Here is a 24756-nt window from a genome sequence, read left to right as displayed (position 1 = left end):
ACCATAAATTTAGTTTTATTTATATTCAACTTCAATTGCTTATACTTCAACCATCTACTTAAAGAACGCAAATCTCCATTCAAATGTAAAACGACCTGATTCAAATCATTAGCTGCAATGAATAACAAAGTATCATCTGCAAAAAGGTTAATATCACAAAATCGTAAAACTCGTCGCATGTCGTTGATGTACATAATAAATAAAAGGGGCCCTAATACACTTCCCTGAGGTACTCCAAGATTATTCCCTACGGGACTGGAAATTGAATCATTAAAAATAGTCCGTTGAGTTCTGTCATACAAATAACTTTCAAACCATTTATATGAAGTACTCGTAATTCCAAAGCGCTGAATCGTGTTCAACAACAAGGGCCTAGAAATTGTCTCGAAAGCGCGTTTTAGATCCAAGAAAACAGCAATTATAGTATCTTTACATTCTAATTTCTCTTTCCATTTTGCTAACACCAAGTTCAATGCGGTTTCACAGGAATGTCCTTCCCGATATCCCGATTGTTCTGGTATTAGCAAAGCGTTGAGATTTAAATATTGCAACAGCTGGCCTTTCACAACTAATTCTAATATTTTCTCTAATGTGTGCAACATGTTGATGGGACGAAACTCTTCGGCTTTAATCGTTCCAGCAACCTTTTGAATAGGAACTATGAAAGATTCCTTCCACACCTGAGGCACATGCCCAGTTAATAAAGACTTATTAATAAGGTCCAGCAAGATGTGATCAATGACATGAAAGCAATCTTGAATAACTCTAGCATTGACATTTTCCACTCCAGCCGTTTTACCTAAAGAAAAGCAAATAGTTCTAAGTTCATTTAATGTAATTGGGTGAAATCTTTCAAATCTACAATTACTATCAACCGGCTGTTTTATTTCATCAGGTTCATCGACCAATTCAATGGACTGATTGATCAATGAAACACTATTGACAAAATAATCGTTAAACTTAGATGCTATAGCCTGTTCAGACTGTTCAAGTGTGCCATTAAAAGTTATGGACCGCGGTTTGCTATTACTAGGTTTTAATAAAGATTTCAAAAATTTCCATAACTCCTTGCTGTTGCTTTGATGCAGATCAATATTCCTCTGAATATATTCACAACGAGTTTTCTTAATCGATTGTGAATATCTATTGCGCGCGATCGTGTACATATTCCAATTTTTTTTCTATTTGATTTAAGACACTTTATCACAATGTGACATTCGTGTCATACATATTCCAATGATTTCCATCATTTGTTCTACGAAATTTGTTGTACCATTTGTCTCTCTCACGTTTAAGGCGCAAAAGATCCAAAGTGTACCAGCTGTTCGAGTTTTTCAAAGGTACAAATTTTTGCGTCACTAGCTGATTTGTACACGTTTTCAAGGTAATAGTTAGAACAGCTGCTGATTCATCTAAATTATCGACCTCGAATGGAAAATCCAGGCTTCTCGTCACAAAATTCGAAACAGCATGTTTCGAATATTTCCTCCAGCACTTTAATTTAACAAACTCGTCGTTTGCCACGAAATTATCTACAATATTGATAACTAAGGTCTCATGATCGGTTATTTTCAAATTGGTATCAGTGACTGTGTTGATAGTTTCAAAATTGGAATAAACATGATCAATTAAAGTTTTACTGTGCCTGGAAATACGCGTGAATTCATTTACTGTTTGTTTCAAATTGAAGAAATCAGATAAGCGCTTCAAATGGTTGGAATTGTAGTCATCACGCCAATTGATATTGAAATCACCAGCTAATATATTTAATTTGCTAGAATCAAGGAACATTTCGAGCCAGTTTTCTAAAATTTCAACAAAACGCTGGTCACTTGAGCTGGGGCTATGATACAAAACACCATAATTACCCATCTTCATGCCACGTTCAACTGTAATGCCCAAAAACCAGTTTCCATCAATAACTTCGTTGAGGCGAAGATTGAAGTGAACTTATTCTTTGACATAAATAGCAACACCGCCAGTATGTCTAGAATGTGATAAACAAGTAGCAACATTACATCCCGGAATACTATATTGATCAAATGATTCAATTTCAACACAATGCGTTTCTGATAATAAAACTAAAAGTGGACGCTTTTCCTCAACAATCTGACGTAATGCTACGTAGTTTGTTGACAACCCCGCAATATTTAAATACAGAACATGAAATTGATTCACAATTCTTCTGGAACATGGTTGCTATTTATTGAAATGTAAGCTGCCTTTTTTCAATTCATAAAGTCTTTTGTATACTAAACATTCAGAACTAAATGCGGCATGGTTGACGTCCAAATTCATTTTACGTTCTCTATTCATTTTCAAACAATTAACACATTTCAATACAGTTGACCTGCACTCAGATGTCTTGTGTTTCTGACTACACCTAGAACACGTTTCACAATTTTGTTTGCAATCCGTGCTCTTATGTCCAAATTCTCCGCATTTGAAGCATCTTAACACACTAATCCCGGGAACTACGGAGCACCGATCAAACCCCACATTTATTATTTTCGCACTCATCATCATTCTCGAATAAATCATCCGCGATCTGAAATCACAGTCTCAATTCAGCTAGCAAGCGGACAACATTCATCCCTAATGCTGGTATCACATACAGTTTTTGAATATCGTTGCCGGGATGCCGTTTGCGGTTGGTGCGTTCCGGTGCGGTGATAATGACGGCGCCGAATGCCAACAAATGAGCATTATTTTATGTGAGAGGATTGAACAATCTTTTATCAATCATTTACATTTCAGTTGCCCTCCGAAAGCCGCTGACATACACGTGACGCACGTAGTATTGCGATTGAAGCAACGCCATTTCTTGATAGATTACAAATATGTTTACATCCATCAATAAAGGGTGTGTCACATCAAATTGCATCACGGAAAAAACGCTGTAGAAATTCGCCCAGTAGACCGATCCTTTTGAAAATTTTAGACAGTAAAATAAAAACTATTAAACAACTGTTGGCATTTTCTTTTTATTCATACTTCGAGCCCAAGCCCGTATGCTCGCCCCTTCCTCTTTACCCCGTCCATAAGGTTCTGTACATTGTCAGGTTGTAGTTTTTTTTGAACAGAAATCCATTTTCTCTTGAAGTCCGCCTCTGATTTGACAACTTTTGGGTTCTTCCGGAGGGACTGTCTCATAATCGCCCAATATTTCTCTATTGGGCGAAGCTCCGGCGCGTTGGGCGGGTTCATTTCCTTTGGCACGAAGGTGACCCCGTTGGCTTCGTACCACTCCAACACGTCCTTTGAATAGTGGCACGAAGCGAGATCCGGCCAGAAGATGGTCGGGCCCTCGTGCTGCTTCAATAGTGGTAGTAGGCGCTTCTGTAGGCACTCCTTAAGGTAAACCTGCCCGTTTACCGTGCCGGTCATCACGAAGGGGGCGCTCCGCTTTCCGCAAGAGCAGATCGCTTGCCACACCATGTACTTTCTGGCAAACTTGGATAGTTTCTGCTTGCGAATCTCCTCCGGAACGCTGAATTTGTCCTCTGCGGAGAAGAACAACAGGCCCGGCAGCTGACGAAAGTCCGCTTTGACGTAGGTTTCGTCGTCCATTACCAGGCAATGCGGCTTCGTCAGCATTTCGGTGTACAGCTTCCGGGCTCGCGTCTTCCACACCATGTTTTGCCTTTCGTCGCGGTTAGGAGCCTTCTGAACCTTGTATGTACGCAGGCCCTCCCGCTGCTTGGTCCGCTGGACGAATGAACTTGACAAATTCAGCTTATTGGCGACATCCCGGACCGAACTTCTCGGATCACGTCTAAACTGCTTAACTACGCGCTTGTGATCTTTTTCACTGACGGAGCATCCATTTTTGCCGTTCTTCACCTTCCGGTCGATGGTTAGGTTCTTGAAGTATTGTTTTAGTACTCTGCTGACCGTGGATTGGACGATTCCCAGCATCTTACCGATGTCCCGATGTGACAACTCCGGATTCTCGAAATAAGTACAGGATTAATTCACGACGCTCTTTTTCGTTCGACGACATTTTTCCAAATTTACGAAAAATTGACAGTGAAGCATGGCCAACGTGATCTATACACTCTTATCTGATTATAAGCGAAAGCTGAAGATATAATTCCTAAAAATTAAATTTCTACAGCGTTTTTTCCGTGATGCAATTTGATGTGACACACCCTTTAGGAAATATTTCTAAGCACCTATTACAATAACAAAAAACATTTGTTGAATGTTTTTTAACAGCTACAAAATGCCAAGCCTTTTCTGAATGAAAATCCCGCGTTCGGGTTGATCGAAAAGCATTAGCAATTTATACTCTCTCGATTGTGCTATAAAAAGAACAAGTTACGTAGCGATAATGATGCAACATGCCACGTTGCATCGAACGGAGATATACGTGACTGCAACATGTTCTGTTGGGGTCTAAAAAAGATGTAAAACATGAGGGGAAATTCGTTTTTCATTTTTATGACAGCCCACCCTAAGAGAGGGGGAGGAAAGTCGAACCACCACAGAAACATTTATTGCATTCTAAAACCTCCACATGCCAAATTTGGGTTCGTTTGTTTGATTAGTTCTCGAGTTATGCAGAAATTTGTGTTTCATTTGTATGGGAGCCCCTTCCACTTTAGAGAGGGGGAGGAGTGTCGAACCACCTCAGAAATGTTTTTTTCCCTATAAAACCTCCAAATGCCAAATTCACTTCCGTTTGCTTGATTAGTTCTTGAATTATGCGGAAATGTATGCTTCATTTGTATGGCAGCCCCCATCCCTCCTTAGAGAGGCGGGAGGAGATTCACCATAGAAACGTTTTGTGTCCACTAAAACCTTCGCATGCCAAATTTGGCATTTTCTTGATTAGTTTTCGAGTAATGTAGAAATTTGTGTTTCATTTGTATGGCAGCCACCCCCCACCCCCCTTAGAGAGGAGGGTTGAGTGTCTAACCACCATAGAAATATATATATAGATATGTTGAACTGGAGCATCTTCGGTATATTCTATATATAAAAATGGATTTCTGTCTGTCAGTCTGTCAGTCTGTTTGTCTGTCTGTCTGATTCTTATGGACCCGGAAACTACTGAACCGATCGACATAAAAAATGGTATGTAGAAGTTTTTGGGGCCGGGTAAGGTTTTCATGATAGTTTGAGACCCCTCTCCCCTCTCTAAAGGAGGGTCATACAAATGAAACATAAATTTCTGCATTACTCGAGAATTAATCAAGCAAACGAAACCAAATTTGGCATGTAAAGGTATTAGGGTGCAATAAATGTTTCTATGGTGGTTGGACACTCCACCCCCCTCTCTTACAAATGAAACACAAATTTCTACATTACTCGAGAATTAATGAAGCAAATGAAACCAAATTTGGAATATGGAGGTTTTAGGGTGCAAGAAATATTTCTATGGTGACTAGACACTCCACTCAATCTCTAAGGGGGGGCTGCCATACAAATGAAACACAAATTTCTACATTACTCGAGAATTAATCAAGCAAATGAAACCAAATTAGGCATATTGAGGTTTTAGGGTGCAATAAATGATTCTATAGTGGTTAGATACTCCTCCCCCTCTCTTAGGGGGGGCTGTCATACAAATGAAACACAAATTTCTACATTACTCAGGAATTAATGAATCAAATTAAACCAAATTTGACATATGAAGGTTTTAGGGCGCAAGAAATGTTTCTATGGTGATTAGACACTCCACCCACACTCCAATGGGGGGGAGGTAGCTGCCATACAAATGGAACATAAATTTCTGCATTACTCGAGAATTGATCAAGCAAATGAAACCAAATTAGTCATATGGAGATTTTAGGGTACAATGAATGTTCCTATGGTGGTTAGACACTCCACCCCCCTCCCTTGGGGAGGGCTGCCATACAATTGAAAATCAAATGTCTACATTACTCGAGAATTAATCAAGCAAATGAAACCAAATTAGGCATATGGAAGTTATAGGGTGCAATAAATGATTCTATGGTGATTAGACACTCCTGCCCCCTCTCTTAGGGTGGGCTGTCATACAAATGAAAAACAAATTTCTGCATAACTCGAAAACTAATCAAGCAAATGGAGCCAAATTTGGCATATGAAGATATTAGGGGGCACGAAACGTTTCTATGGTGAATAGATACTCTTCCCCCTTTTTAAGGAGAGAAGAGAGGAGGGGTCTGTCTTTATTTTATCATATTTTCTTTATCAAACATTTATTCCATGACTGATAAAAAGACTAACGGGGCTATGCGCCGCATTTCAGAAACAAAAGGGTTGTTCTGTTTTTTCAATTAAGTAGTAATGAGTGAAAAAATGTAACCAAATCGGAATCGGAGACGGTGAGAACCAACCTTTATCGACTGTTGTTTCGGTCGATCCAGTCGAACGTTATATGTGGATATTTTAGCTAACTGAGCATCCTTACATACTTTATTTTTCCAAAATGAGTGTGGACTGCTTTTTGAAAAAAAAAGCAACAAACAGGTTGAAACAATTCCATCTTTTTGTGCAGTTATATAACCCATAAAAGCCAAAAGTGTATAAATTCGTAAAAGTTGTCTGAATTTAATTTTCATGAATGAAATATAAGAAAATTCGTTCTAAAGTTCAGCTAAAATTCGTTTTTCTAAAAATGGTCATTTCAAAAATGCAGTGTTTGGATTTCAATCAAAATCGAATAATACACAATGTGTCATGCAAGTAAACTCTCACGAACATATAACCAAATATGAGAGGATCATTCAGATACTTGTATGAATGTCAGTAATCACTTGTGTAACATTTAGTGATTAAACTAAAAGAGGAACGAAGATTGTTGATTGCATATCCGATCTGTATCAAACATCGCATACCATTTTCGAAGCCTGCATACAAGTTTGAACCGCATATATCGTCCCATTTTACTATAGCGAAACCCACTGCACAGAAAAGTGCAAAGCAATAAATGATACAAGAAAAATTACGTCATCATTCAGTCACCATTTGCGGAGAGCAGCGATTGGGAAAAGAGATAAAACCCGAGAGTTTTTGCTTCTCACTGGAGCGGTGTTGCTAGTAAAACTATGCGGTCTATATGAATATACACATTTCAAGGGATAGCGGCGTTAAAAATGGAAAATATAATCTGACTACCCTTCCCTTAGCCTCTATCGAGCTAAATAATCATATAGTTTGCACTCTCTGAGACTTAAAAATCAGGATCTGCTACATTAGCTGAATATGAATCTTTCGCTTTGCGTGGTCCGTACGATCCTGCTGTTTCATGATGCATGGAGAGGTCGATATGCATATGTTAGAGGTAAAGAAGAAAATAAGCTTTCTGATCAAAAGCGTATATGATAGCTTTGCTTGCATGCTGGTGTGCAATAAAGTGCGAGCAGTCTTCCATGTTTCACAAAAAACACTGCGTCCGGAATAAATATATCCACGCTGCTGTTCACAGTTTTGTGTTTGAGTACAAACATGATTTTTTCGTACCTATGTTAGAAAATGTGACATGTTTGTATTCGTGGTATGTTTGGACATACGATGTTTAATCCCAATGTTTCACATGATGTTCGAACATGGTGTACAGTTTCTCTTGCATTTTCACCCCAAGCACCGGCAGTGCGTAGAGTAGAAGAAGCGAATCGGACACCCCACCACCACCATTCAACGCGTGGTGTGTTGGTATGTTGACATGGAAAAAAATGCTTTCCTATCATGACAATGGTTGATTCGTTTAAAATATTGGGCAAATGAAATAAACCTCTTTATCTGTTCTGAACAAAATAAACGTCAATTGATATCAGAGTTTTTACAATTAATATAATTATTTAGTGCACGCATTTATATTCATGTAACATTCGCTATTATTAGCTATTTGAACAAGTACTAAAATTGAATTATTCAGCAGTGACATGTTAGGCGTGACGCTGACCACTTGACCACGGGAGCAACAATTTTGGCTGGATCTTTGAATACAAATGGCCAATACTGCTTGTTCGCGACGATCGCGACCCGAGCTATAAAACGAGCGGAGAAGAGGAGAAGAAAGGATGATGTAAGTGTAGCTTTTAGTTTTTTCCTTCATTCAGTTTGTGATAACATCGAGAAATTAATGGTGTGTTTTAGCCGCTGAAAGTTCTCTGCTGGTTCTGCTGTGTGCCGCTGAAGGTTGCATCTAAAGGGTGTGTCACATCAAATTGCATCACGGAAAAAACGCTGTAGAAATTAAATTTTTAGGAACTATATCTTCAGCTTTCGCTTATAATCAGATAAGAGTGTATAGATCACGTTGGCCATGCTTCACTGTCAATTCTTCGTAAATTTGGAAAAATGTCGTCGAACGAAAAAGAGCGTCGTGAATTAATCCTGCGCACTCATTTCGAGAATCCGGAGTTGTCACATCGGGACATCGGTAAGATGCTGGGAATCGTCCTATCCACGGTCAGCAGAGTACTAAAACGATACTTCGAGAACCTAACCATCGACCGGAAGGTGAAGAACGGCAAAAATGGATGCTCCGTCAGTGAAAAAGATCACAAGCGCGTAGTTAAGCAGTTTAGACGTGATCCGAGAAGTTCGGTCCGGGATGTCGCCAATAAGCTGAATTTGTCAAGTTCATTCGTCCAGCGGACCAAGCAGCGGGAGGGCCTGCGTACATACAAGGGTCAGAAGGCTCCTAACCGCGACGAAAGGCAAAACATGGTGGGGAAGACGCGAGCCCGGAAGCTGTACACCGAAATGCTGACGAAGCCGCATTGCCTGGTAATGGACGACGAAACCTACGTCAAAGCGGACTTTCGTCAGCTGCCGGGCCTGTTGTTCTTCTCCGCAGAGGACAAATTCAGCGTTCCGGAGGAGATTCGCAAGCAGAAACTATCCAAGTTTGCCAGAAAGTACATGGTGTGGCAAGCGATCTGCTCTTGCGGAGAGCGGAGCGCCCCCTTCGTGATGACCGGCACGGTAAACGGGCAGGTTTACCTTAAGGAGTGCCTACAGAAGCGCTTACTACCACTATTGAAGCAGCACGAGGGCCAGACCATCTTCTGGCCGGATCTCGCTTCGTGCCACTATTCAAAGGACGTGTTGGAGTGGTACGAAGCCAACGGGGTCACCTTCGTGCCAAAGGAAATGAACCCGTCCAACGCGCCGGAGCTTCGCCCAATAGAGAAATATTGGGCGATTATGAAGCAGGCCCTCCGGAAGAACCCAAAAGTTGTCAAATCGGAAGCGGACTTCAAGAGAAAATGGATTTCTGTTCAAAAAAAACTACAACCTGACGTTGTACAGAACCTTATGGACGGGGTAAAGAGGAAGGTGCGAGCATACGGGCTTGGGCTCGAAGTATGAATAAAAAGAAAATGCCAAAAGTTGTTTAATAGTTTTTATTTTACTGTCTAAAATTTTCAAAAGGATCGGTCTACTGGGCGAATTTCTACAGCGTTTTTTCCGTGATGCAATTTGATGTGACACACCCTTTAAAACTAATTTTTGGGTATTTATTTTTTTGGTCAGCATTTGTACGACGTCGCCCGCTATGCAGTCGGCTCCCCAGACTTTAATTGCCAACATGCACGCAAAAAAAATAGAAAGCTTCTTTCTATTTAGAGAATGTTTTCTTTGAACGAAACCAAGCATTATTTAATCAGACTTGCAAAATGTGCATGAACGATCTATAAACTTTTACTTAGTCGCGGTAATACATACACACACTATTTACAGATACACGGGCCGAATGTTGTGCAGTCTACTGATGATTCAACAAGAGCCAAAGGTTGTACCGCTCATGACAACTCTACACGAGCTGATGATTGCGCCGGCTAGTGATCATTCTATCTTGGATTCCTCGAGTCGAAAAAGACGCACCACGCTAGATATGAGGTACAGACTAGGGGGTCGTTGCTGATTAACGGTCAGCTGCATCCCAATAGGAAGTATCCCATGTCGGGCACACGTACAGAGCACTGAAGACTGCAACATCCCAATTATGAGAACACTTGTAATACTAACCTCGAGCCAACCGCGAGTAATCAGTTATATATTACTAACATAGTTGTAAGCAAACATTGTCAAAACATTGAACTCCCGGCCCCGTTAGGCTGACGCCATATGAGCCTTAATAAAAATATATATTTTGGTGCATGAACTTATAGCCTCTTAGTTCGTGCAATTTTTGAAATGCGAACTAAATTTCAAGTTCGTTTCTGTGAAAAAGTATTCTACGAAGAAATGTTTTGGGATGAATAATTTCTTTCCGTGTATGAAAAGAAACGAAACGAAAGCAATGAATACTGCGACATCGGGTGATATGTTTGTACATGATGTTCTTGAATTATAAACATCGTGTTTGTTTTCACATGTCTATGTTTGTGTATCATTGTTCGTGTTGGGGATAGACACTCAACACTAGCGAGAATCATGTTCGAATTCAAACAAAAACATGGAATTTTTACATCGCGTGGTCATGTGTAAGTGTTTTTCGGAAGACTGAGTGCGAGCCGATGCAGAGTTGTCTCGTTCTCTTTTGTGTCGTGATTTGCAACACATAACAACAAAAGAATACCGCTGGGGGAAATGTTTCCTGAAAGATCATATTTGAACGAACGAAAGCGATTTTTTCAATGAGTGGATCATTTGGCAAACACTGCAAGAATGCCTAGATTTTTTTTTAAGTTGGTACAAATGAAACGTGTTAAATTAAAATCCGTGTTTCTTTAACCAACAGAATTTATTATATTCAAATATTTTCATCTTCCTGAAAAGATGCCAGTTTGGAAAAATTTCACGTTGTGATGAGATATGTTCACGTGTATAACTCAATTTGTTGCGAACCGATTCCGATGACTTCTAGGCACCCTGAGCCATCCTTCCCTCATGTAAAGCGAGATGTACCTTTAACAAGCAACAAGTGACGCAACATCGGAAGCCATGGAAGCCACGATGCGATAAAGGAAAACCATCCGCTGCGAAGCGGATCCATTCCTAAGGGTGGGTTTAGACTAGTGATATATTCATTAGAAGAAATATGATGAGATATTGAAATCGCATCAACCGTTTACACTAGCGTGAACTTCTATGATGAATACATTCATATTTTCGGTGAATTTATTCACCTGAAGTAGAACTGCATCCAACTCTAGTGATTTCTCACCAGTAAGAAATTCACAAGCGTTTACATATGCTGAATTTATTCAAGTTATATATACCTCGAATAAGTGTACCATATTTATTCTCACCCGTTTACACCTATTTTCACGTGAATAAATCCATCTATAGCTATAAATCTCCCTAATGTAAACCCGCCATTCTTCTTCTCTTCTTCAATGGCACTAACGTTCTAGAGGAACTTCGCCGTCTCAACGTATTATTACTTGCGTCATTTTTATTAGTACTTAGTTGAGATTTCTATGCCAAATAACACGCCTTTTGTCTCAGATCACCAGATGGGCTGGAATCTCGTACACTATGGCACAACTTTCTTTAACCCCCTCACTTCAACAGTACTATTCTAATTATTAAAATTTTTTTATTCGTTCAATTTTTGTTTTATTATCAAAAGATAAACAAAAAGTAATATAAGGGATAGTAAAAATATTCTTTGTTTTATTTCTTCGGAGCTCGAAAAAACGTCCGAAATTTGTGCCTCTACACAAGAATACCCTCTTGAATAGCACTAATGAGAATCTAAACAGTATTAAATGAAAGGGTGAAACGATTAAAAATTGGTCAACTAAGGTTCGACATATTACTAACCTAACCTAAACATCCCTCATTTTGTAGGTATGTGCGTGTAGAATGATTTCTCTACGTTTACCGCGCGTTTTATTTACGTTTGCTCTTCAATTCTCAAAAGCAATAGGAGCACCGCTTGAAAATTTTCCTCACGCAACGCGAAAATCCAAACTTCAAGCAGATTCCGGGACAGCAGTTTTACACGGTGACGTGTAGAATTAAATATTTTAGAAAACTATTATTCAACTACGGTGAACAAAAACTTTCTGACCTACAAGGAGTTTACAATTTTTTTTTAAATTATGTTTTTCGATATGATTTCGACGCATAATTAGTCTCAAAACCACATCTCGAAACGCCACAGGAAACGTTTCAATACAGAAAAATTCGTTGTTTCCGAATCGCAGTGAATGATAAAATGATGAAATCAGTTGTCTTGTTCACTGCACTGAGAGTTCTTTTACCAACTAATGAGTCTCGATATGCGACGAGCAAAGATATTTAGGATTTTTTTTTAGATCTACAACGTCTGTTCGACAAAATGGTTTCTGGTTTCGACTCACGTATTTGGTCACCACGAGAACGGGTTAATAAATTGGGATAAAAAATTAAATTGGCTCTGCAATGTATGTTTTCATTTGCATGCGAATAAAATTCTCACTCACGATATTTTTCGATGAAGCTGATGAGAATGGTGCGCAATAAGGTCCTTGGAATCTATCAAACAACACCGATTTACGGAACAAAATGAACCAAGTCATCGAAGAGAGATTGAGCTTGAGCTTGAGCTTGGGTAGACTGTACAATTCGTAGTTGCTCTCCGTGATTGACCTGAACCAACCAAATTGCACAAAGAACACACAGAATGACGCTTGGGACTAGCAAATCATTCTCGTTGTGCAATTTTCGGTGATTCGAGCTTTAAATGGTCAATAACGACGCCGACCACGTCCTTACAGTCACCAGGGGAAGGGAAGGAATGTTAGTATGATCTTCGCCGCCCGAAGGCCAGAAGGGTCGCCCCTATAGCGTGGTTCCCTAGCGTTTATCATGGAGCGGATAGTTGTTAGTGGGCCGAGGTAAGAATCAGGATTCACTGCGGTAAGTGATGTGATTATATAAACGCTAACTAACGACCACTCTACGAAACGAAAATGTGAAACTCTGATATGTCACTACACGCGGCAGAAATTATTTTTAGGTATCCTGAGAAGGAAAACCTATAAAATTAATTGAACTCCTATATACCATCTTGATAAAAAAAAGTTCACGGAATAAATACCGTGTGGCGCTTTTAGTCACCCGTTTTATTTTTCTTCTATTTTGTAGGTTGGCTCATCTGTCATTGACATTCTATGAAATTTGTAGTGGGATACACTTTAATACACTTACACTTCTAAAAGTTACGCTGTATTGGGTACATCTGCTATTGTGTATGCCTGTACAATTTGCAAAATTTGCGAAATCAATCATTTTGAATATTTGACTAAAAACATCCGCAACCTCCGAATTCACCTGATTTGGCTCCCTGCGACGTTTTCCTATTCGAATGACTCAAGAAACTAGGTTTCAGCATCCGAGATGAGATAAAATCGAAGATGGCGCTGATGGCCATACCGCAAATTGAATATAACTCTCGAGGATTGGAGCGCTGGCATAAGTGTGTTGCAGTCGATGGGGAGTACTTTGAAGTACCCCCCCTTCAAAGGGAAATTGTTGTATAGTCTTGTATGTTTCATTTTCTGAATAAATTCCGGGAACTTTTTGATCAAAATGGTATTCTAACGATTCTTTTCGCATCGTACCCATCGCACTTTTTTTATCGCAATCCAACTACGACGGTGGAGAATTCACTGGGGGAAATCTGAGAAGCTAACCATAAAACATGTTTAAAAACAACCTATAACTATAATCCGTTATTCCACACGCATAGTCTTCATTCAACCCCATTCGTAGTAACGGAGATCTTTAGGAAACCTGAGAAGGTCACCGAGAGCAATCAGAAATCAATCGGACCTGCGAATAATTCCGTAAACCATCGAGTGTATTCTTTATAGAACTTCGATTGCGACGGTGAATGGATTGGAAGAGAGTTATGAATTAATGAATTGAAAGATTAAAAAACTAATGATTTTAAAAAATAAAAAAAAGAATTGAAGAATTAAAGAATTTATGAGTATAATAAAAAATGATATGAATTTTTTGAATCAATAGATTTTAAAATTTATGGATTTATGCATCTGTAGATCTAAGAATTCCTGAGTTTATGACTCTATAAGTTTTTCACATTTCCATTCCATTACTGCAAATGTCTCCAGAAAAGAAAGAAGCAAAATAATAATGAGAACACGAAAGACAAGTACACCAGAACAATTGCAATCGTTTGCTGTGGAGAGAGAAGCGGGTTTAAACTCTTTAGATGGTCTACAATTTAGACTGTAAAGTAAATTAAGCTGTATGTGTGTATGGAAAAAGAAAACTTAGCTGACGCCACTGCATGCTCAGTCCATCCATGTTCGATGGCTTTCGGTTGTGATATACTCACTACGATAACCTCGCACTCGATGTATTAGACGAAAGCAAACAAACTGTTCGTCATGCCAATGTTTACACGTGTCGGAGGGAGAGCACTATAACGCTAAATCGATCACGCGACAACTGAGAGAGCAACAAAAACTACGAGTTTTCACTACTACAAACGCAACATCAAAATGGCTTCCCCCAATATTTCACTTCACCGTGCCATCTCAAAAATATAATCAAAGAAATTAATGAAACTATATTAGTTTCGAAATCACTAGGGCAGAGTGAACTATTTTTCGCCATTCAAAATATGATCTCAGCACAAACGCGCACATATTTCTCGATGCGCTGCCCCTTGCTCAACACTGTGAAAGAACAAGCAATCGCAAACGAAATACGCGGAACAACAAAAACACACGTCCGCACTCGACGACCGCCCGATTGAAACTCCCAAGACATCGAAGAGAGATTGAGAGAGGATATTCATGAAGTTTTGGCAGAACGTTAGTGAAAGATGTTCGATGATACCTTGAAAAATTCAGCCTCCCGAAAGCTTAAAAGAGATAGCCAATTCAAAAACATCTAAATAAACGCTATCATCTTCAGTAGATCAAACCATAAGCTGGTATCCCAATGACTAAGCATTCTCGGAAAACAAACCGTTCAGCTGTTTCTGTTTTTATTTTTTCAACTGATTATTCCCCCAATGTAAACGAGAAAACAATCACATCGCACTTTCTTCACTAGAATGAGGAAAGACAACATCAATTCACGTACAAAACAGAAACAAGATTGATTCCGAGATATCCTTCAGCTTTAGAACTGGAATCTTGATTGTTGGCAAACAAAGCTCCCTGATTACTATCATACCCACTCCGACGAGTTTGTTATTTCGACATTATTGATGTCGTTATTTTAGAGCGAAGGCTCTGTGTTGTGTCATGGAATATCGACAATATGAGTGAAAGGGTGTGCATAACGAGGGATAATTGAAGTAGAAAGCAATGCTTTCTAATCCGATTTCACGTGAATAATGAACCCCGTAATTAAGCTTACGAACGAACCAACTTGATTCCATCGATATTTTGGGATGTCCACCGCGTCTATCGACATAAGCACTGGTGTATTGACAAAAAATGAAACCCACAACTACAAAATTCCAATCAACCAACCGAGCGAATATTGAATGGAGAGTGCTTCATCAGCCCGGAAAGATGAGCTTTCCGGTAGTAGGTTGAATAGTGCAGGAAAAGTTCCATTGGGACGACAGTATATAATTGGGTTCAGGATAATGCGATTTTGTACTGTCTGATTTTTATCTTCCTTCTTTCAACCTCTCCGCGGTTGTCATCAATCATAATAGTTAAACTTACCTTTCGCCGTCGTCATTGAACGCGAAATCGCCCAGCAATAGATCGCGGAAACGATAACGCGGCGGAAGTGCCATTCTCGACTGCATACTATCCCGATCCACCACCTCGAATACGATAGCCTCTTCCATAATAAACCTGGAATGGCAGCAGCTGCTGTTGCACCGAAAATCGATTCCGTATCGTTATCACACCTCCCGATAATTGTGCCGCGACACGATCTCCGATCCTTCGCACAACACTCCGCAAACACAACTCATTTTCCACTGATTATCATTGATCCAATTTTCGCCACCAAGCCACAACGAGCACAAATGCACAATATGTTGTTGACGGTATTAACCACTTCATTGCTCTCGATTCACCACATTATAACACTAATCCACACTACGCGCGGGAAAAAGGTAGCGGAGGATCGGCCTCCGCTAAAGGATAATAGCCATCGTGATTTCGGGTGCACACAAAATTTCCAATTTATTCATCAGGAAATCGCCACCACGATGACAGCACTTTTAAATAGACCCCTCATTATCGCTGTTCCCGGCGCACGGCGGAGGCGGCCGATATCAAACTATCCGTCTTCTCTGTTTACATCGATTATTCCCAATTCCGTCGATTTACCTAGGCAGATATCCAGCAACCTTCGCTCCCGGAGCTCTCTTTAATTGAAAATCAATTTTTGCGCCAGTTCCGGCCTTTCGCTGCACGGGGAAGAACAGAGGTTGCACCGAAGCGGACGGTTATGAATATTAAATGGACCGGTGCATCGACTGTTCCGCTTGCACGTATCGGTTTAAACTATGTGTCCGACTGGACGGCGCGATCCGGAGCGGTCCCTCGCGTCTCGCGGGTAAGAAGCCAGCCGCGTGTGTTTATCAAAAGATGGTTCGGCGGCTCGCAGGTTCCACCGCCAGACGATCTAAAAATAGGTAAATAAATGAGAGTCATGGATTATATTGCCGGGCAGCGAAAACTTGGTAATCAATAGTTGGGGAAATGGATACGTTCGGGAAGGGTTCTCTCGGTGTATTATTTCGACAGATTAAAACAATATGCGGAGATGCTGGCTAGAGGTTCCTGGTGAAACTTTCGACATCGATAAATCATCTAAAGAACTATTCGAGAAGTTTGTTCAACATCATTATGCGGTATTAATTATTACCATTGCTCATGAAGTAGTTCCATGAATTTTTCCCATCAAAAATAGACTTTCATCTTGCTAAATAATATTTTTTCCAGTTTTGGTGATAATATAATAAGGAAGATGTCCGATTCTAGAGGCGGACAATATTGATTCCCTCTTGTTCGCAATCAATCACTAAATTAAAAAAAAATTTACCCGTATTCTTGGTTTGCATTATTATGATGTTCTAAAATTTCGGCTCTTTACCGAATATAAGGGAACATCTTCTCTACCATTTTTCGATAATTAGATTCTTCCGATACGCTGGATCGATTCTTGATCTCTTACAAGCAAATGAAAGATGATTTAAATGAACATTTGAAGTTGAAGTACATTTTCAACACTTCAAATGTCCACCTTTGGAAAAAAGATTTGAAAATTCTAGTTTTGTGTAGTATTGTATATTTGGTTTGCATTATTATGACCTGGTACCATTTGCTGAATAAGGGTCGAAAAGCGGAAAAACCATATATATTCGAAACGGGAAAAAAACCTCTCTGATTGTTTTTGCAAGATGATACAAAAAATCAGTTCTCAAAAATCATATAAAAAGCTAGAGAAAGATGTATTACCTATTCAATCTAATTGATTTATGAGAAACAAAAGTTGGGGCGAATTCTGGATATCTCGGTCAGTTTGAAACTACTTTTTTGTAGCTCGTATGTTTTATTGTTAACGGCTAAGAACTAAAATCCTTTTTCACCCTTTTCTCCACTTTTCTATCAATTTATGTAATTGAAAGAATTAATTATATTTCTGCGGTCACTTCAAAGTATCTCGATTCAATTTCACCTATATTTAAAGCATCCATGTGCATCCCTATTTCCACTATCTTACGTTCTATCGTAATTTTCACTCCTTCTCGCTATATCTCGCTTTTTACAATCAATTACTCCATGTAAACAATTGCCTACAACAACAATATCATCTGTTATCCGTCGACGACAACAAAGGTAACAGTGACGACCAGGATTCATGGAATAAAATGGTATGATCGAATTAAACTCTCCGTCGGTTCCTCAACAAAAAGCAACAATCGAAATTGATACAAGTCTCTTCGTATGACATGATAGTCTAAGATTAGAAATTATAATGAGAATTGATCACGTAACTTTGTTACAGTCGCTCTAAATTAATGTAGGCGCAAGGTAGTTTTTCCCGTCTTTCTTTGTCTCTCCCGTTTCTCTTTATCTCTCTCGTGTCTCTCTGTGTCTCTCCCCTCTCTTTTCCGTCTCTCTATCCCTCCCCTCTCTCTCCCATCTCTCTCTGTCCGTCTCCTCTCTCTCCCGTCTCTCTCTTTCTCTCCCGTCTCACTACCTCTACCCTCTATCTCCCTTCTCTCTCTGCCTCTCTCTGTCTCTTTCGTCTCTCTTTGTCTCTACAGCAGGGTTACCATATCTACAGAATAATCTCTCTCTGTATCTACCGTCTCTCTCTGATTCTCTCCTCTCTTTCGCGTCTCTCACTGTCCTTCCTTTTTCTCTCTCGTCTTTCTCTCTCTCTGTCTCTCCCCTATCTCTCCCATATCTCTCTTTCTCTCCCGTCCCACTACCTCTCCCCTCTATCTCCCTTTTCTCTCTGCTTCTCTCTGTCTCTTTCGTCTCTCTTTCGTCTCTCTTTGTCTCTACAGCAGGGTTACCATATCTACAGAATAATCTGTATTTATACCGATTTTTCAGACTTTTAGAACCAAGAATCTGTAGTTACAGATTACAAATTTTTTTGATATGCATACAGATTTACAGATTTTTCAAAATAGCTATCTAATATTAGTTATAACTCGATATCAATAACACTTTTTCCCATCTCACCAATTTCTTTCATATAGCATTCGAATCAGTCTGAATAAAAGAAGTGTTGGCATTTATATGTAGCGTGCAGTACTGCTTTCTCATATTCAATCTAAGGCGAAATAATGCAAAAGCCTGCGGCTAGCTTTACAATGAATAAATAACACTGTTCATTTCTGCGAATGCGAATTTCTACGTGGATACCATCAACATCGTCAAATTCATAATAACTTGCAATGCTACTAAAGCTAAAATTATGCGAACTTATGAATGTAATACAGATTTCGATACAGATTTTCTGAGAAAAAACTAAGATGAAAAGATTTTTTGAGATCAAAAACACATATTTTATTATGGCAACCCTGCTCTACAGTCTCTCTCTTTCTCTACCGTCTCTACTGTCTGTCTCTGTCTCTCCGCTCTTTTTCCCATCTCTCTCTGTTTATCCTCTCTTTCTCTCTTCCCTCTCGCTGTCTCCTTCTCTTTCGCTCATCTCTCTCTGTCTCTCCCCTCTCTCCCGTCTCTCTGTCTCACCGCTTTCTCCCATCTCTCTGTCTCTCACCCTCTCTCTCTCCTGTCTCTCTCTGTCCTCTTCCCTCTTTCTGTCTCTTCCCTCTCTCTCTCTGTCTCTCCCATCTCTCTCCTGTCTCTCTCTGTTCTCTTCCCTCTTACTGTCTCTCCTCTCTCTCACTGCCTCTCCCCTATCTCTTCCGTGTCTATTTCCTCTCTTCCTATCCTCTCTGTCTCTCCTCTCTCTCTTCCGTCTCTCTATCTCACAACCTCTCTCTCTGCAGTCTCTCGTTCCCCTTTCTCCTATCCTCTCAGCGGTAAAGATGGGATCGATTTTGACGTAGGACTACGTCTTTCATTTCTATACCGAGGTGTAAAATCAAAGTTTCGAAAACGAAAGCGTTCGCCGGAGACCGAGATTTTGAGCGTTAATAGCTCCTAAACAGCTGAACGAAATGGTATGATTAACACTTCATTCGAAAGATAAAATGTCTACGCGTTATATATTCGTTACTTTTTGTCTACTCCCTTATACTTGAAATCCCTTGAAGTAATACGATTTTTCAGGACCACTCGGATAAATCAAGAAAGCGCGGATGAACGGTGTCACCAAGAGCCTGTTTGCGCACCTTAGGCCGAAAGGGAATCCATCAGGAGGAAGGTGATGCCACAAACGGTTCCGCTTGAAACATCGGAGCCAACACACACACACATACACGCGCGGAACTATTTTCGTTTGGATGCCATTCAGCATCGAGAAATTTCCGGAAAGATTCAATCGTTGTTGAAAAATAATCTGCCAGTTCCCCTGAGAACTGAAAAATACATTCATGCGAAAGAGTTCATTTTAATGTTTTCTATCCATGTAACACTGCGACCAAATATTTTCCAATTAAGTGCTATTAACAGGTGGTTATCGAGTTAGCATTAACCACTGGTGGGCTTCGAGTATCGAGGAAAATCGGGAAAGAACTAATCGTTGCTGAAAAATACTCTGTCAGTTCCCCTGGGAATTTAAAAATACATTGATGAGAAAGAGTTTATTCTGATATTTTCTATCCATATATCAATGCAACCAAATACATTTGGTTTTGTGATTTTTCAATCAAGGAATCAAGGGATCGAGGGATTCATTACCTAGCCTGACCTGACCTGAAAGACATGCAGTTTGTTTGGAACTGTGAGGGAGGGCAGAAAATCCAGGAGGCAGGAGGCAGGAGGCAGGAGGCAGGAGGAGAAGAGAAGGTGACCAAGAGAGTATCAGTACCGAAAAACGGTTCCGCTTGAGACATCGGAGCATCCACCACACACACATACACGCGCGGAACTATTTTTGTTTGGTTGCCATCCAGCATCGAGAAGATTCCGGAAAGATATTATGGTTGCCGAAAAATAATCTGCCAGATCCCTTGGGAATTGAAAATTACATTCAAGCGAAAGAGTTTATTTTAACGTTTTCTATCCATATAATACTGCGACCAAATACAATTGATTTTGTGGTTTTTCAATCAAGTGCAATTAACAGGTGGTTATCGAGTTAGCATTAACCACTGGTGGTGGACTTCGAGAAGAATCCGGAAAGATATCGCTGCTGCAAAATAATCTGACAATTCCTCTTGGTATTGAACATAACATGCAAGCGAAAGAGCTCTCGTTTTCTAAGTGCCTCAAATATTCATTTGGTCATTCATTCAGAATGGATTCAGATTCAACTTCAAACAGATGATCACTGAATCAGCGATAGTCCTACGTCACCATTGCAGTTATACCATAGATATAACCCACTTCCTGTTTTTACCGCATCTGGCGAGAGTGCTTCAGTATGTTTGCATGACACGCACACATTTTTGTGTTTAACCGTTGCCAAAGAAAAATTGAATTGGTTATGAAATGTGCAATAATAGTGATCTACTGAGCCACCTGCGAAAAAGACTGTTGCGAGCGCGTTCTGCATTATGTATTACTATGAAGAAACAAGCTTGACTGTTATTAACACGCGAGGGCAAGAATAAATCGTCAGTCAACCATCTTCCACTGTTTCCACAAAGCGATCCATCGGTCCTTTTAAGGCCCCTAAAACTTTTTACTGAAGAGTTGTTCAAAATTTGTCGATGCACTCTAACGTAATATCCGAATTAATAAAAAAGCGAATTCATGTTTATAAATTTTTGCCAAGAAAGAGCTCACATGGATTCAGAAGTGTGTCCGGACCAGTGTTTGCCAATTGATCCTTTCACTAAATAATTCGCGTTCGTTCAAATATGATCTTACCGAAATCATTTCTCCAATTGGCATTCTTTTACTTTTACGTGCTACAAATCACGACACAAAAGAGAACGAGAAAACAAAACAAGCAAGCAAAACCGTCATGTACGGTTTCGGTGCAGAAAGTTTCATTCCTTCTTTGCCTCTTACGCAGAGATGCCAACCTTCCTGATTTTTCAGGATTTCCCAGACTTTTTAGCACGCTCCCTGATATCCTGACGAACACTCAATTTATCCTGTTTTTTCTGAAATGATCCTGATTTTTCCTGATTTTTTTTACTCTTTACATTATTTGCAATAAATATACTGGTTTCCATGCCAAAGTTTTATTATTAAGTTAAACTGTGTACTTAACCTTTTTTTATCTCTACCCTCAATTGTTTCGTGGCTTCCCAAAGCAGTGCTAGAAAATTTCATGAAACCAGATTGTCTGACGAATTTATGAAATTACACCGAGATTGAGTTTGAGAAACAACAAGCTTTATTAAAGATAATGTGTATGTAGATGTATCCCCAGAGTTATTAATGTTGGAATACGTTTCAGAGCGTAAAATTACTCAAGAGAAAATGTTTGAATCCACATTTGATCGTCTGATTCAAAGTAGAATGAACTTAAATGATGTAACTATGGTAAATATATCTATAACCTGTTATAACCTATAACCGAATGAACTGAAAAGTTTAAAGCCTCTTTAATTCAACATCATCATCATCATCTATAACCGTACTAAATATCATAAAAATTAGGAAAAATTCAACAAGTCTTCCACTGCTGATATGCTTTGTTCATTTGTTGAGTAAGGATTTATTCCCAAGCATGGATGATGAATTCAGTGAAAATTTTAATATTGATTTCTCTGCAATTGACTGTAGTGATGCTGTAGGTTTTCCGGAAAAAATATGAACGATCAAAAAGTCAGGCGAAACACTAGCATTTCCGCTTATGCGAGGATTTATACCATGCTTATTAATTCTTTTACACATCCGGTCTTCGCCCGAAAGAGGATATACTCTGTTTCTGGTGGGATTTGGATTGGATTCTGTATTATAAGCTACTACCAAGCAACCTGTGTCTCACATGTATGGCTCGCAGCAGTTTTCGACGAGGAAGCAAACATGTTCTGGGAGAATAAAATATTTAAGCTGTGTGAAAGATGGCAAAAGATTGTGAAACAGAACTATGGATATAAAATTAAATTATAATGCTTTGATCGAAAATGATGTTTTTTGTTTTCCCAAAAATCGACATTAACTTTTCGGACAACCCAATATGAGCTATCCTGATTTATCCTGATTTATCCTGATTTTTATTTTCATTTTTCTTTATTTTTTAAAATTATAGTTGGCAACCCTGCTCTTACGTATACATTTCGAACCTCTCCATGCATCATGAAACAACAGGATCATACAGACTACACAAAGCTAATGATTCATATTCAACTAATGTAGCAGATCCTGATCCATTAGTCTCAGAGAGTGCGAACTATATAACTATTTAGCTAGAAAGAGGCTCAGGGAAGGGTGGTCAGATTATATTTTTCATTTTTAACGCTGCTATCCCTTGATATATAACTTACATTAGTTTTTGATTTTTTGGAGTTTTTAAAAAGTAAACACAATAATTGAACCGGTCTGTTCGGTGATCAAACTAAAACTGATTTTATTATCAGCCAAAGAGTCGCTAGCAACGTTGCCAATGTTCCAGTTTAAACTGGATTCTTCCAGTTTTTTTTGTTCGATCCAGTCAAATAGTTAAACCTTTAAATCTTTCAGTTTTTTAGAATATTATACAGTTTTATCCAGTTTTTTTTATATGTGTGCTTCAGTTTTACCAATTTCATGTAAAATAAATTTACAATGTATTAATATTATCACTCCTTGCATTAATGTTATCGATCCAAAATGTATTTACTTTGAATCGATCTTTATTTTCTTAACCACTCTCAGTGTTATTTTTCTCCTGGTTACACTTCCGAATTCAATACGGTTAGTGCGTAGGGCGTGTGGTGACTATTCAAGCAGCAGCGTGCTACTTTGTCTTTGATTTTATATAGATATTATATGTTCTAGGTTCTCCAAAACATTTTGAAGTCAAGACCAATTGATCTACCATTTCAACAACGAATGGTGCAATGCTCATAACAACTAAAATATCTTACCCAAAATGGTTAATAGAGCCTGCGAAGATGGTGAAGATGGTCAAAAGAAACACTACAAAAATATCAAAATTCGAGGAATAAAACAGAGGATTGAGATTAGATTTGATGCAGTGATCTAGAATCAGAAACCGTGTCCCCAAAGTTTTACAGCAATGTTCGAGTAGTGGGAAACGTTATTTTGATCTGCTCGAATGGTTAATCAATGGTTTATTTGGCTATTTTATGAACAAAAGTAGAATCCGTTTATTATGACTCCGCTTATACTGACCTTCCGCCTATTCTTACGTAGTTATACAACGAAGTTTGATTTTCATATAAAATTCTTTTAAAAGAGTCGAATATAATTAGTTCTTAATAAGATTTCATTTTTACGTAAAAAACTTTTTTTTTCCACAAAACGCTTTGTATGACGTTCCCTTATTATGACCTCCTTTCGATGTTATTATAAACGAATTTGACTGTACATATAAATACAAGACGAAGCATTGAAATAATTCTATTTCTCAAGCACTGGAGTAGGCAATCTCTCAATCTCATAGCCGAACCTCTTGAAATAATACGATTTTTCAGGATTCAGTTTTTTCAAGAGAAATCTTCCAGTTTTTTGAAAAATATTATTGGCAACCCTGGTTATGACGCTAACCACTCGGCCAAGGGAGCACTGCAAAGGATCGGTATACTGGGCGAATTTCTACAGCGTTTTTTCCGTGATGCAATTTGATGTGACACACCCTTTAGTGGTCAAGTTCGCGCGCTATCAGTATTTGCTGGTGTTGTAGTTCGATGACTGCATTAACTAGCGTCATTTATTAATACTTGGTCGAAATTTCTTAAGCCAAATAACACGCCTTGAATGTATTCCGAGGGGCAAGCTCTTGAATACGCATGACCACAGTGCAAGTCGAAGGAAATTTCTTTGACGAAAAATCCCTCGGCCAGAACGGGAATCGAACCCGAACACCCGGCATGATAATGTGAGACGCTAACCACTCGGCCACGGGTGCACTGCAAAGGATCGGTCTACTGGGCGAATTTCTACAGCGTTTTTTCCGTGATGCAATTTGATGTGACACACCCTTTAGTGGTCAAGTTCGCGCGCTATCAGTATTTGCTGGTGTTGTAGTTCGATGACTTTCTGTTGTTGTTATTGGAGTCGGATGCGGTCTACGATGTCCGTCTGTGAATCGTTGCTGGTTCCGGGTTGTTGGTTGGCTGCGTTTGTAACTTATAGATACAGCCATTCCATGCCAAATCGATATAGTCTT

This window comes from Toxorhynchites rutilus, chromosome 2 (genome assembly GCF_029784135.1).
Source record: "Toxorhynchites rutilus septentrionalis strain SRP chromosome 2, ASM2978413v1, whole genome shotgun sequence".
In the NCBI taxonomy this organism is placed as follows: Eukaryota; Metazoa; Arthropoda; class Insecta; order Diptera; family Culicidae; genus Toxorhynchites; species Toxorhynchites rutilus.
The sequence above is the reverse complement of the archived record's forward strand: the minus strand, read 5'-3'. Positions refer to the sequence as shown.